The sequence below is a fragment of the Homalodisca vitripennis genome, chromosome 7 (assembly GCF_021130785.1).
Source record: "Homalodisca vitripennis isolate AUS2020 chromosome 7, UT_GWSS_2.1, whole genome shotgun sequence".
Taxonomy (NCBI): domain Eukaryota; kingdom Metazoa; phylum Arthropoda; class Insecta; order Hemiptera; family Cicadellidae; genus Homalodisca; species Homalodisca vitripennis.
The window spans coordinates 109,204,737-109,220,296 of NC_060213.1; the positions used below are offsets into that span (position 1 = coordinate 109,204,737).

The 15,560-nt window shown below is 36.4% G+C and overlaps 1 long non-coding RNA gene across 1 annotated transcript; it reads right to left on the bottom strand.

Moving 5' to 3' along the window:
- Positions 1-2,431: 2,431 nt before the first annotated feature.
- On the bottom strand, positions 2,432-9,255 carry LOC124366186. The gene is made up of 2 exons (XR_006922789.1): positions 7,355-9,255; positions 2,432-2,616 (listed from the first exon to the last, which is right to left on the bottom strand). It is a non-coding gene; the product is annotated as an uncharacterized LOC124366186 (long non-coding RNA).
- Positions 9,256-15,560: the final 6,305 nt, after the last annotated feature.

Below are 15,560 nucleotides of genomic sequence, written 5' to 3' on the forward strand. Positions count from 1 at the left end.
TGGTGCGGAGCCCAGCAGCTTCTATGGCTCTGGCTCCTACTACAGAAGAGGAAATTGCCAGAGTGATGAGAGATCTTCCTTCAACAAAATCAAACGATTTAAATCATGTTTCAATGTGGCTTCTTAAGCAATGTGCACAGCACCTGTTGAGGCCGCTTGAACATTTGATAAATCTCTCTCTCCGCTCAGGAATATTTCCATCTTCTCTGAAAAAAGCCAAAATCACCCCGATATTCAAAAAAGGTGACCCCAAATTAGTTCAAAATTATCGTCCAATCTCAATTTTACCAGTTTTCAGTAAAGTTTTTGAAAAGATCTTCCTCAGTCGACTCTTGAATTTTTTGGAAAAACACAACTTACTATCATCAAACCAGTTCGGTTTCCGAAGTGGGAAGTCGACAATAGACGCAGTCGTTGGGCTGGTCGAGATGATAGTAGAAGGAATTGAAAGTCATAGAGACACACTTAGTGTGTTTCTTGACTTATCTAAAGCGTTTGCCTGCGTTGATCACAACACCCTAATTCACAGACTGGAGTATTACGGGATACGAGGAGTGCCACTCTTGTGGCTTGAATCGTATCTCAGTAATAGAACACAATTCGTAAAAATTTCTGAAGTACGGTCGGAGGGGGTGAGCTGGGTTGTGGTGTTCCTCAGGGCTCCATTCTCAGTCCGCTACTTCCGCTCTTCCTATTGTATGTCAACGATGCTGGCTCATCTTTGCACCAAGGACGAATAGTCCAGTATGCCGATGATACGACTCTCTGTTTCAAAGAAAAATCAAACACACAACTTGAAATGACAACATTCACTGAGCTCAACAACTTAATTCAACATTTCAATGAGCTCAATCTTAAAACAAACCCGTCAAAATCGGTGTTTGTTCAATTTCGTTTGCGGCCGACCGTCTCTGATCAAAGTCCTATAGTGATGTTGGAGGAGACTGAGATCGAAGAAGTCTACTCGACTAAATTCCTTGGTATACACCTTGATCGAGGGTTCACATGGGATAGTCATGTAGACAACGTTTGTTCAAAATTATCCTCAGGCATTTATGTTTTGAGGCAGCTATCCAAATACTGCCCAACTCAGGTACTGATGACGGCGTACTATGGATTGATATACCCCCACCTGTCATACGGAGTGGTCTTGTGGGGAGGCTGTGCAAATACACATTTCTCTACAGTGTTTACACTCCAAAAAAAAGCCGTTCGAACAATTGCAAATCTACAATGGAGAGAGTCGTGCAGACCAGCATTCAGAAAACTGAAACTGTTGACATTACCCTGCCTCTACATTCTAGAGACGTCTATGTTTTTCAAGTCAAAATGCAATCTCATCAGAGGTAGTGATATACACTCATATGAGACTAGAGGCAGGGACAACTACCGAACTGGGAGACACAGGACGGTAGTACATGAGCGTTTGCCTTCTCAGGCAGGAGCTCAGTTTGTCAACAAACTGCCAAATTTCATAAAGAGTGCCGCAACGCCTAAGGCATTTAAAACTCGTCTGAAAAGTGCATTGCTCTCAGAAGCTTTTTACAATACAGACGAGTTCATGGCACATGTTTGGGTGACCACATAATTGGCTGACTGACGCTGGTGCTAGAGTGGGAAATTCGAATAAATGAGCAGTAGGATGGATGGAATAAATTGTATGTACGGAAGTAACCTAGATGTCATGTATGAATCCAAAATTTTAGCTTATTTTCTTCTTTGACATTTGCTATAACATGTACATGTTCTAAAGCAATAAAATTATTATATATATATATATATATATATATATATATATATATATATTCACTTTCTTGAAGAAACTAATAACTTTTTGGTCATTTTCATTTCATAGGAAATGCTTAATGATAAAAATATTTATACAATATTGGTGAATAACTTCTAGTTTAATGCCAAAATAAAAAAAAATCATAATAAGGTTTTGATGAATCAACATTCAATTATATGTAACTACAGTGAAAATTGTTAGTAAAGGCAGTTCGGAAACATTTTTAACAATAAAACATGATCTGGAAGTATATAACACGATTACATAAAGTGTACATAGAATTCCATAAAAGAAATTGTATTTCTTTAGCATATTTATCACGTTAAAAGTGCAGACAGATGAGTGCGTGATGTTTCGTATAATTACTAAAGATCTTTTAGTATAGAGTACCATTGAAGATGTTCTTTTACGTTTACTACAAAAACGCAAATCAACATTTCTTTAACATTTTTTGTCTAACATTCGGGAAGCGGCAGATCAGTTTGTCATCATAACTTGCAAAAAATGTTACAATACGAAGATATCTCCTTACATTAACTTTGTATAGAGACAAACTAAAATACTGGATACGCTGGTATATGCATATTGTTACATGGTAGTTTTAATATAAAAGTATGTAGGAAGTATAATTAGAAAGAAAAATTAAAGTAACATTTTATTCAAATTAAATAACACGGTTGGTCATTACGATCAAATCCATGAGTTACATGCACTGCATCTACATCCAGAGTCGCAGCCGATATAGCCTTGCCGAGAGTATTCATAGCCGCCGTAGTATCCGTAGTATGGATAGCCGTACGGGCCGTAGGCAGGAGATGGGTATTAAACTAGGAGCAAGACATATATTTTAAATTTAGACACACGTAACCCATTAATTAACCAAAGTACTTTTGAGACAACAGATCCAAAGATGAAGGTTATTTATAGTTGAATTATAAAACGTATTGAAAATTAAAGAAAATTAAATATTATCCACACACAGTAATATCCATAGCAGGACAAATGGCCTTGACATGGATATGGAACATTTTTTTTGATATTTTGAAATTTAATTTAGTAAAATATTCTCATATGCCAGATCTAGATAAAAGTACTACGATAAGCATTGTCTAAGAAACATTAAGCTAGTAATATGAATTTGGCTAGAATAATCTGACATAATTTATATTATTTTGAAGTTAACTAATGATAGCCTAAACACAATACTTTGAGAATAAAAAAAACACACACACACACAAGCAATGGTATTTAAAAAAAAACAATCATTACATTATCACTTTTTTGGATTTAATTTGGATATCACTGTTGAACATTTAATTTGATGTTTTTTGAGGTACTACTCCTTTTGAGGGTGGAGAGTGTTTACTATAAAATCCTATGTGTAGCAATACTTTGTTACTATAAACTGAAAAACTAGCTGATTTGTGAATTTAAAAAATCATATCAAAATGAGTTTAAGAATGAGATTTACTTGAAAATCACTAGTTTTAGCGCTGTGAAATCTGTGTCAAATTACGTATAACAGTATATTACTTTTTTACTTCTAAGCCTTATACTAAACTCTAATTTTGACCTCAAAATTAGTGCAGCTGACGATCAATTTCTTTATTGTAGAAAATTCCACTCTAAAGTTCACAAGACCTCTCTCCAATTGTAAGGTGGAATCCCTGGCACGATTGCCTAAAAGCGCTAAATTAATCACCGATTCTGTCATTTAGCTTGATATGATTTAATGGACGATGACTGATTCAGTATGCGAAATAGCCCTTAGGAGGACCCAATTTATATTAGTAGTCATATGCTAGTAACATATACTGAAAGGGCGCATGTTATAAATTCACCAAATAAAAAACCTTATTTTTAATATTTAATATGCAACAAAATCTGACTTACTTATTAGCTATTACGAGAGATTATTTTAGTACATTATCATCATAATAAACACTTATTCTGGGCCTCCATGTAGTAAATCATTAAAACAAAATGTCCTAAAATATATCCAAAATATACTTTGCTGATTAAGCTTTCCTTCAGTTTGTTTGTACAAATTGAATTTTCCTTTTAACAATCCATCTCAACCACATTTCTTCTAAACACTAGGTGTTATAGAAAGAATCATGTAGATTTGATGTAGGCAATAAAAATAAAAATAATATTTTATATGTATGTTTATTTTATTATATTTTTTAGTGCGCATGAGGATATCGAAGTTCAGTTTGCTCTTGTAAGTAGTTAGTTTTAGGATAATTTACTGGGAAAACTAACAGTACATGAAATTGATCAATAATAGATTTCTGGGTTTATTTATATTACGAGTATATCAGGATATAAAATATAGTTAGTTACAAAGTGCTTTTAAATATAAGTATATTTAATCAATAGTTAGCGATTTGGAATAATTTAAATAACTATTTTTAATACTTAATAGTCACAATTAAAGTATTGAGCTAATGCATTCCTTATAGATTTTGTCTGTTTATGCATAATGGTATTAACCTAGATAATTGTATTTTTATTAAATTTATAAATTAAATTTATATAATGTGGATAAGATTATAGCAAGAAATTTCAAAATAACAGTAACAATTTAGTAATACCAATCACGAATTCGTGCATTAGCAAAAAAAAAAAAAAAAATTAATTAAAGATGCTTCTTCCATGTTGAAATTTGATACTTTTTAATTGATGTTCGTCTGAAAAAATACTTTCCCAAAAAAATAAGCGAAGTTTTTATTTCAATCAACAAAATCAATATTACATTTTGTTTTATTATACATCAAGTGAGTAAATATTATTTTTTTCCAGCCTTTCTCATTCATTTTATTACTCCATTCCTTAATGTTCCACATATATGAAGAATATTTAGTGGGTAATCATTCATGACCTTCTTTATGATCTATTTTACTCGTATTTGACTAAAGACCTCTATGTTGCTCGCGGATTGTTGTATTTGAGTGAGTAGAAATTCGTAATTTTCTGGAAATCTTTTCGTTTTATCATGATAATAATGAAATTTTAATTGAAACGGAGTCAACGTGTGTCCTGCATTACGCACCGTATAGTTGTTAGTACCATGGACCACATTGTAAAAGATGTGTTTCTTGAGATATGCAGATACAGATTTAATAGTGGGTCATGCATCACTCACCCCATAGTATTAAATACGATGGATTACATTGTAGAGGATGTATCGCTTGAGATATTTAGAAATGGAGTCAATAGTACATCGTGCATCACTCACCGCATAGTATTAAATACGATGGATTACATTGTAGAGGATGTATCGCTTGAATATTTAGAAATGGAGTCAATAGTACATCGTGCATCACTCACCGTATAGTATTAAATACGATGGATTACATTGTAGAGGATGTATCGCTTGAGATATTTAGAAATGGAGTCAATAGTACATCGTGCATCACTCACCGCATAGTATAAAATACGATGGATTCCATTGTAGAGGATGTATCGCTTGAGATATTTAGAAATGGAGTCAATAGTACATCGTGCATCACTCACCCCATAGTATTAAATACGATGGATTACATTGTAGAGGATGTATCGCTTGAGATATTTAGAAATGGAGTCAATAGTACATCGTGCATCACTCACCCATAGTATTAAATACGATGGATTACATTGTAGAGGATGTATCGCTTGAGATATTTAGAAATGGAGTCAATAGTACATCGTGCATCACTCACCGTATAGTATTAAATACGATGGATTACATTGTAGAGGATGTATCGCTTGAGATATTTAGAAATGGAGTCAATAGTACATCGTGCATCACTCACCCCATAGTATTAAATACGATGGATTACATTGTAGAGGATGTATCGCTTGAGATATTTAGAAATGGAGTCAATAGTACATCGTGCATCACTCACCCCATAGTATTAAATACGATGGATTACATTGTAGAGGATGTATCGCTTGAGATATTTAGAAATGGAGTCAATAGTACATCGTGCATCACTCACCCATAGTATTAAATACGATGGATTACATTGTAGAGGATGTATCGCTTGAGATATTTAGAAATGGAGTCAATAGTACATCGTGCATCACTCACCGCATAGTATTAAATACGATGGATTACATTGTAGAGGATGTATCGCTTGAGATATTTAGAAATGGAGTCAATAGTACATCGTGCATCACTCACCGCATAGTATTAAATACGATGGATTACATTGTAGAGGATGTATCGCTTGAGATATTTAGAAATGGAGTCAATAGTACATCGTGCATCACTCACCGCATAGTATTAAATACGATGGATTACATTGTAGAGGATGTATCGCTTGAGATATTTAGAAATGGAGTCAATAGTACATCGTGCATCACTCACCGTATAGTATTAAATACGATGGATTACATTGTAGAGGATGTATCGCTTGAGATATTTAGAAATGGAGTCAATAGTACATCGTGCATCACTCACCGTATAGTATTAAATACGATGGATTACATTGTAGAGGATGTATCGCTTGAGATATTTAGAAATGGAGTCAATAGTACATCGTGCATCACTCACCGCATAGTATTAAATACGATGGATTACATTGTAGAGGATGTATCGCTTGAGTATCGCTGATGTATCGGTTGGTAGACCTGATCCTACCCTACAATCACTATTTTACGTTCGCTCCCTGGTTAAATTTAGATTTTGTGTGATTTTAAGCCATAACGAATATTTTTGACTCCGGAAATTGTTTGTTTTATTTACATAGTTATGACCTCACAGTAAACAGGACATTTTATTTTGTTTCCGTAAGTAATTACTAGCTGTACATCTAACCACCAGACTAACAAGGTTAGACGTGCATACAGCAATACAATCCACGTTTGACGTAACCAGGAGCGACGCGACTAAACATAGATTATCATCTCACTGTTACTACACGTCCACTTGGTCAAGACGGTAGTGTCACAGTCTCGCATTGGAGAGTTCGCTGGTTCAAGTCTCGGACTAAGTAGAAACTTTTTGCACAAGATTTTATCATCATATTTATTTCTTGTTACTATTTTTAATATTTATATATATATATATATATATATATATATATATATATATATATATATATAACTGTAATTAATTTTAATTTATTTAACACTTTTAACCGTATTCAATAGGTTGTTATACAATTTTATTACAATCGTTCTTGTTAAATTAAATATATTTTATTATTGTTAAAAATACTTGTTAGCTTTATATTTTAAACTCTTGTTATTTGTTAAAAAAAATTATATTTATTCGTTGTTTGTTTTTAATATTTTACTGAATTTTAACCATATATTTATTTTATTCTATTTTATATATTCATATCCTTAATTTATTATGAACATGTCGTTTACTGTTGAAAAGACGAAGACTGGAAAGCCGTGCATTCTTTTTAACGATGTTAAATATAGGCAGCAACGGATTCTTAAAAATGGTAAAGTGTCTTGGCGCTGTCTAGGGAAAAGCTGTGGCGCGTCCATTAAAACTGATGCGGGTATGACAAAAGTTATTACTTATAACCAAAAACATAGTGGCGAACATCCTGTCACGATGCGTACCCTCCTATCACCACTACTGAAGTCTCAGTCTGCGACCGCCGCGCTACCTGCGGTGCCTTCTACGCCGGTTACACCACCTGTACTGGATTGCTGTAGAACGCCCGTCTGCTCCACACCCGCCTTAGATCTCTCACTGTCTGACTATCCGCCTGGTTCAACAGAACAAAGAGACATAAACAACATAATATCTGAAGATCCGGTAGCGGAGATTTCCCGACTCAGAAAAGAGATCGAGCGGCTTCAGAGTGAATACCAAAAGCTGCTAAACCACACAATAGAATCGGACACTCGTTTGCTTGAGTTCACGGACCAGATCTTTCAAGTGAACGAATCTCGCGTCGACCAGAGCGCCCGCGCTTCCGCGACGGTGGACTGCGGTGTCCAGTGCGAACCGTCACCCACTGCTGCGGACTTCGGTACGCAGTGCGACCTATCGGAACAGTCTGTCGAGTGTGCGCGATGTGCCGGAAACACTGAGATTATTCGCTGCATGAAAACGACCATAGAAGTTCTAGAAGCAGAAAATCAGTGCTTAAAACATCAGCAAACTTCGTGCAAGGTTTCAAGTTTTAAATCTGAAGAGAAATGGGCCAAAGTTAAAATTAAAAATAAAAACAACAAAAGTAATAAACAATCGTTAACAATACCTATACATAATAAATTCCAAATTCTATCACATGAAAAACAAATACCACCGAATCGCCAATCCAACAAAACATCTCAAAATGTAAAAACAGATAAGAAAAAAACAAATCTCACCATTAACAGGCAACCTTCTCTAAATCATAGCACTCATTTTACTCGTAAATCTATAATTATCAGAGGTGACAGCCACACCCGTCACATCGCTGGACTGGTGAGTGACTTGACCGCCCCTGGAACCTCAGTTGATGGCGTGTGTCTGCCAGGCGGAAAGTTGCTTGACGTTATAAACTCGGACCAAACATCCCCTCGACCCGGAACGCGCTGTGAGGTGTTTATCGCTGGCACCAATGACCTGGCAGTGGGCAAGCAGCAAAATATCTACCGTCACCTAGAGACATACATCACGTCCCGATCAAAAGACACCGAGATCGTTCTAACCACCCTTCCACGCCGTCACGATCTGAAACCAAACCACCCTATCCACGATGAGACCGTGCTCGTGAATGCCTACATTGAAGAACTGGCAATCCGACACAACATCCGTGTCATAAACTTCAATGACATCGGCCGTAGGTATTTCACGAGACACGGTCAGCATCTTTCAATGCGGAGCAAGAAACTACTGGCGAGGATGATCGTGGGCGGCCTCGTACTCCCGGGTTCTGCCGGTGCAAGACTTGAGACGCGTTCTCCACCACCACTCCTAGTTACTGCCCCAGCAGTGGCCGTCTCTCCCCCCATCTTGCCGACGTCTGCTGCTACTCACAAGGAATTCTGTTTTGCCCCTCGGCGGTCATCTGGTCTCCAGCTACTCACGTACGCGGAGGTGGTCAGAGTACCTTCTACACCGGGAGGTCCGGGACAGCCTGCGCCTCCACAAACACAACTGCATGATGCAAACATTTCACACCAAACTGTTTTTTTAGGGACTCCACTTGCCAACAACAGACTAAATTGACAGACACCTCTCCATCAAAACAAACAACCACTTCAAAATTTCTTAATCAAAACAATTCAGTCCGACTGCTTCACCAAAACGCCCAATCAGCGAGAAACAAACTGGAGGAACTGCAACTCATTTGTGAGGACGAAAAACAGATATCCTCGTTGTGACCGAAAACGGTTTCACCGACAGAAACGTTGCCCTCTGCAAAATTCCAAATTTCACTTTGGCCAACGCATTCTGTAGACAACTCTCCAAAGGAGGGGGTGTCGCCATTTTTATGAAGGAAAATTTTAAGTTCAACCTTTTTCCAGTCAAGGAAACCGTGGAAAAAGATTTTGAAGCAGTTGGAGTCAAAATTTACACAAAAAAATCAAAATTAATCGTCGTTGGCGTTTATAGGTCTCCCAACGGGAACGAAGATGTTTTCATGTCAAAATTTGAAGCATTGCTGACAGAATTGACTACCCAGCAACTGAACTTCGTTCTGATGGGTGATTTTAACATCGATGCGATGAACCAAACTCATCCGTCGACTAAACGCTTTGTCGATATGCTACAATGCTTTGGCTTGGAGTTGCTGGTCAAAACTCCAACGAGAGTGACGCCAACAACACAATCTGCTATCGACAATGTAATTTCAAATCTCCCAAATGTCGAAGTGTCCGTAATCAACACAGCAATCGCGGATCATTATGGCCAAGAGGCTATAATTACAGGACAACAAATCGAGAGGGAGCCCAAAATTAACAAAACAATAAGAGACATAAGGCCTAGCAACATTGCTCTCCTAAACGCCTCTCTTTTTAAAGAACAATGGCATTTTCTAAATTCAAGCCAAACTGTAGAACAGCAGTTCCAGGCATTCAATAATTGCCTAAATTTCCATCTAAATCTTTTCTGTCCCACAAAAACAATTAAAATATGTCAAAAAAAGACAAGAAATACTTGGATCACGAAAGGAATATTGGTTTCAAGAGATAAACTAAAATTCCTTTCCGAAATTTATAGATCAGATTCAAATGAAAATTTCAAAATTTATTACCGAAACTACAAAAGAATTTACCGAAAAGTGATCCAAGCCGCGAAATCATATGATGTCTCAAAAAAAATTCTTTCTTCTAAAAATGTTTCTAAAACTGTTTGGGACATTATTAACAATAAAAATAAAGCTCACAAACAGATCAAAATTAAAATTGGAGATACCTTGGTGCAGGATGAAGCTGAGATCGCCCACGAGTTTAATAGATTTTTTGCGTCTGTTGCTTGTGGGCGAGGTCCTCGACCGTCAGAGCCCCAGGTTACTCACACGCGAAGACGTAGTCCAGTAGAATCAATGATACTGGCACCTGTACTTGAGGAAGAGTTGGAAAAAATTATTCAGCAGCTCCCGGCCAAAAAATCAACCGATCTAAATTTATTGTCCATGTGGATTTTGAAAAAATGTGCCAAGCATATTGTGAGCCCTCTGACTCAATTGGTAAATCTGTATTTTCAAACAGGAGTTTTCCCCTCCCTCCTGAAAAATGCTAAAGTACACCCCATTTTCAAAAAAGATGACCCATGCTCCCTTAACAATTATCGGCCTGTCTCTATTTTGCCAACCGTGAGCAAGATTTTCGAAAAACTATTTTTGACAAGAATGCTTTGTTTTCTTAGCAAACACAACCAGCTCTCTGAAGACCAATTTGGCTTCAGAACGGGAAAATCGACGGTAGACGCTGTGGTGAGTCTGGTCGAAATGGTTGTTGAGGGGTTAGAGTGTCGGAAACCCACCATAAGTGTGTTTCTCGACTTATCCAAAGCATTCGACTGTGTTGACCATAATACACTTCTTGACAAACTTGAATCTCATGGCATTCGAGGTGTGCCCCTGCTATGGATTAAATCATTTCTAAGTCGTAGAACACAGACTGTCCAAATTACAAATCACCTTTCAAGTCCATTGGATTTGAGATATGGAGTTCCCCAAGGCTCCATCCTCAGTCCAATCCTTTTTCTGGTCTATGTCAATGACATCGAGTCATCACTTCTGTACGGGAATCTCGTGCAGTATGCTGATGACACGACTCTCTGTTTTAACGAAAAATCAAAAGAAGTTTTGGAACAAAAAGCTTTTGTTGACCTTAACAACTGCGTTCAACACTTTCATAGCCTCAACCTGACAACAAATTCCACAAAATCTAATTTTCTGAATTTCGCCCTGCGGTCAATGGACGTTGGGTGTGGACCTTCCGTCATGCTGGGAGACTCCACATTAGAAGAAGTTTACTCCTCCAAATTCCTTGGTAAATACCTTGATCGAGGTTTGACATGGAATGTTCACATTGATTCAGTTTGTTCAAAATTAGCATCTGGCGTTTATGTTTTAAGATCTTTAGCCAAATACTGCCCAAGTCAGGTGCTGATGGCGGCGTATTACGGCCTGATTTACCCACACCTTTCCTACGGAGTGATTTTGTGGGGAGCTTGTTCAAACATTCAAATTTTGAGAGTTTTCAGGCTTCAAAAGAAAGCGATCAGAACAATCGCCAACATGAACTTCAGAGAGTCGTGCAGACCTGCTTTCAAAAAATTGCAGCTGTTGACTCTGCCATGTCTCTATATCTTGGAGGCAGTTTTATTCTGTAAGTCAAAATGTGCCCTGACTAGGGGCCGTGACGTGCATGAATATGAAACGAGAGGCAGAGACAACTACCGTTCTGGGCGACACAGAACGGTGGTTTATGAACACCTGCCCTCGCAGGCAGGTGTCCGTTTCATCAACAGTTTGCCTGATTCCATGAAAAACGTACAAACGCCCAAGGCGTTAAAAACTCGTCTGAAGCGCTTTTTAGCATCTAAAGCATTCTATAGCGTCGACGAGTTTTTGAATTATAGTTGGGAGACCTCCAATTTAGAAGACTGACACTGGCGTTGGCGGTGGAGAGAATTGGCGAGTAAGTGGTATGGATGAATGTAACGATTGTATGTCTGAATGTGGTATTGTGAACGAATGTAAAAATTTTAGATTTATTCGGTATGACCTTTGCCACATAATTGTATTATTATCAACGGCAATAAAAGACTTGACTTGACTTGACTAGATATTTAGAAATGGAGTCAATAGTACATCGTGCATCACTCACCGTATAGTATTAAATACGATGGATTACATTGTAGAGGATGTATCGCTTGAGATATTTAGAAATGGAGTCAATAGTACATCGTGCATCACTCACCCCATAGTATTAAATACGATGGATTACATTGTAGAGGATGTATCGCTTGAGATATTTAGAAATGGAGTCAATAGTACATCGTGCATCACTCACCGCATAGTATTAAATACGATGGATTACATTGTAGAGGATGTATCGCTTGAGATATTTAGAAATGGAGTCAATAGTACATCGTGCATCACTCACCGTATAGTATTAAATACGATGGATTACATTGTAGAGGATGTATCGCTTGAGATATTTAGAAATGGAGTCAATAGTACATCGTGCATCACTCACCCATAGTATTAAATACGATGGATTACATTGTAGAGGATGTATCGCTTGAGATATTTAGAAATGGAGTCAATAGTACATCGTGCATCACTCACCGCATAGTATTAAATACGATGGATTACATTGTAGAGGATGTATCGCTTGAGATATTTAGAAATGGAGTCAATAGTACATCGTGCATCACTCACCCCATAGTATTAAATACGATGGATTACATTGTAGAGGATGTATCGCTTGAGATATTTAGAAATGGAGTCAATAGTACATCGTGCATCACTCACCCCATAGTATTAAATACGATGGATTACATTGTAGAGGATGTATCGCTTGAGATATTTAGAAATGGAGTCAATAGTACATCGTGCATCACTCACCGTATAGTATTAAATACGATGGATTACATTGTAGAGGATGTATCGCTTGAGATATTTAGAAATGGAGTCAATAGTACATCGTGCATCACTCACCGTATAGTATTAAATACGATGGATTACATTGTAGAGGATGTATCGCTTGAGATATTTAGAAATGGAGTCAATAGTACATCGTGCATCACTCACCCATAGTATTAAATACGATGGATTACATTGTAGAGGATGTATCGCTTGAGATATTTAGAAATGGAGTCAATAGTACATCGTGCATCACTCACCCCATAGTATTAAATACGATGGATTACATTGTAGAGGATGTATCGCTTGAGATATTTAGAAATGGAGTCAATAGTACATCGTGCATCACTCACCGCATAGTATTAAATACGATGGATTACATTGTAGAGGATGTATCGCTTGAGATATTTAGAAATGTAGTCAATAGTACATCGTGCATCACTCACCCCATAGTATTAAATACGATGGATTACATTGTAGAGGATGTATCGCTTGAGATATTTAGAAATGGAGTCAATAGTACATCGTGCATCACTCACCGCATAGTATTAAATACGATGGATTACATTGTAGAGGATGTATCGCTTGAGATATTTAGAAATGGAGTCAATAGTACATCGTGCATCACTCACCCATAGTATTAAATACGATGGATTACATTGTAGAGGATGTATCGCTTGAGATATTTAGAAATGGAGTCAATAGTACATCGTGCATCACTCACCCCATAGTATTAAATACGATGGATTACATTGTAGAGGATGTATCGCTTGAGATATTTAGAAATGGAGTCAATAGTACATCGTGCATCACTCACCGTATAGTCGTAAATAATATGGACTATATGTTTATTTCAGTTCAAATTTTACTTGGCTATGCTATGAGTAAAGGGGTGGTGTTCCATGTTGCATAGTTGTATCAAACCATACAAAATGTGGATGATATAAGGAAATTTTTAAAAATTTGAAAATGCTCCATACAAACTAGTTACTACTGTTCACGAGAGAGTGATATAAGAGACAAAAATTGAGAAATATTGAAATATTTTGCTCAAATATTAAAAATGATTGAAAAACCAAACGTTGAGTACTGATAAATGTGTACGCATTATACAAATTTCCTGAGTTCTTAGTAGACCAAAAAATATTTATTTTGATACGAATTTAACGTCACCCACAAAACCCTGAGACGTCCGAAATTTCATGAAACAGTTTTACGTAATCGGCAATTAGAAAGAAGTTATCTATCCTCGATATTAAATTAGATAAATTAAATGAGTCCATTTATGGTATTAGAAATGATAATTATGTCAAAAAGAGAATACGGATATGTGCATGTATGCCCACCAAAATGTATGCTGTTCAAAGTGAGATTAAAAGTGACATAGAAGAAGGCATTTCGATATAAGAATTAACCACTAAATCCCAGTATTTATCATATTATAGTCAAGCCATTCTGACAACGGTTAAAATTGCATCTTAGAAATGCGCAATTTTGTTCAGCCTTTACACTTTAGACTTTTCTAGTCTAAGTGTATACTATATCTCTTCTGTCTTATTCACTGATGGGTGTCTGATACAGGCACGATGAGACGTACACAACATGTGCGGATTGTCTTTGAACAATCGAGTTTATCTCTTTATAAGCAATTAAAACAATTCAAATTTGGCTCTCAAATTTGTTCCAGATTATTAAAATTAATTTGATATAGGGTAGTATTTTTGTTTGTCTTAAGACTGTTCAGTGGCAATCCTTTATATAAGCGTCTCTGATACGGTGAGGTAGTTGATTTTCTCATGCTTATAAAGTAGTTATTTCCTTAGCACTGGCTTCTGTGCGAAAGACTGGTGCTGCGATGCATAATGGTGAGAGAGAAGTTATTAGATGAGTAACTGAAGCATGGAAAAAAAACTATGTTTGTACGATGCCAAAGGCAACTGCGCAGGCTGTAAAGTATTGTATTATGTCCGATAAACCTTTGAAAAGGATTCGGAAAGAATTAAAGGACACACCAGATGAAAGATTCGTATCCCTGGAAAAATAGGAAGTGAAATGATAGTAGCAATGCAGTTGTAGATGACTGAAGGGAGGGTTATTTTAGTCGTGATAAGGGAATTCTAACTTGTCCGAAATTGTTATTAAATGGCTTTAATGTTTATGACTTCTTTTAGTAGTACTGACAAAAAGTAGTATTTGAACGTAACGTTCAGTTTAGTTTTTAAATTTAATTTACTATTCAATTGCTAAATAAATGTTATTTAGTCTTAAAACTGTTTGAAAGCAGTAGGTAATAACTGTGCTATGTTTAAAAAATAACAATAATTTCAACAAATATTGTAATCGTTACAAGTCTGTTTTCACAATTAACGTTTGCAACATTAGTGCACACAATTACAGTTAGTATCTTTAGAGAGGCGTTTAGTGCCTTCAATTTGCCGGACAGGGATCATATCATGACTCACCTATAGTTTATAATTTTATTTTAATTAATAATAATAATAATAAATAATTTTTCGATGATTTGATGCTTTAGCCTGGAATAATTTATTCCATTACTTTGTAGCACAGCAATTAAGATGGTTCTTTGTTAATGACGAAATTAGCAGTTTCCGGGTTAGGATTTAAATCTTGATCCTGTTTACTATTACTGTATTCACGGCGGTTTTATAATTTAATTAATTATAATTAGAGTTTGGTAGTGTATACTATTATATTAAATAGACTTCATT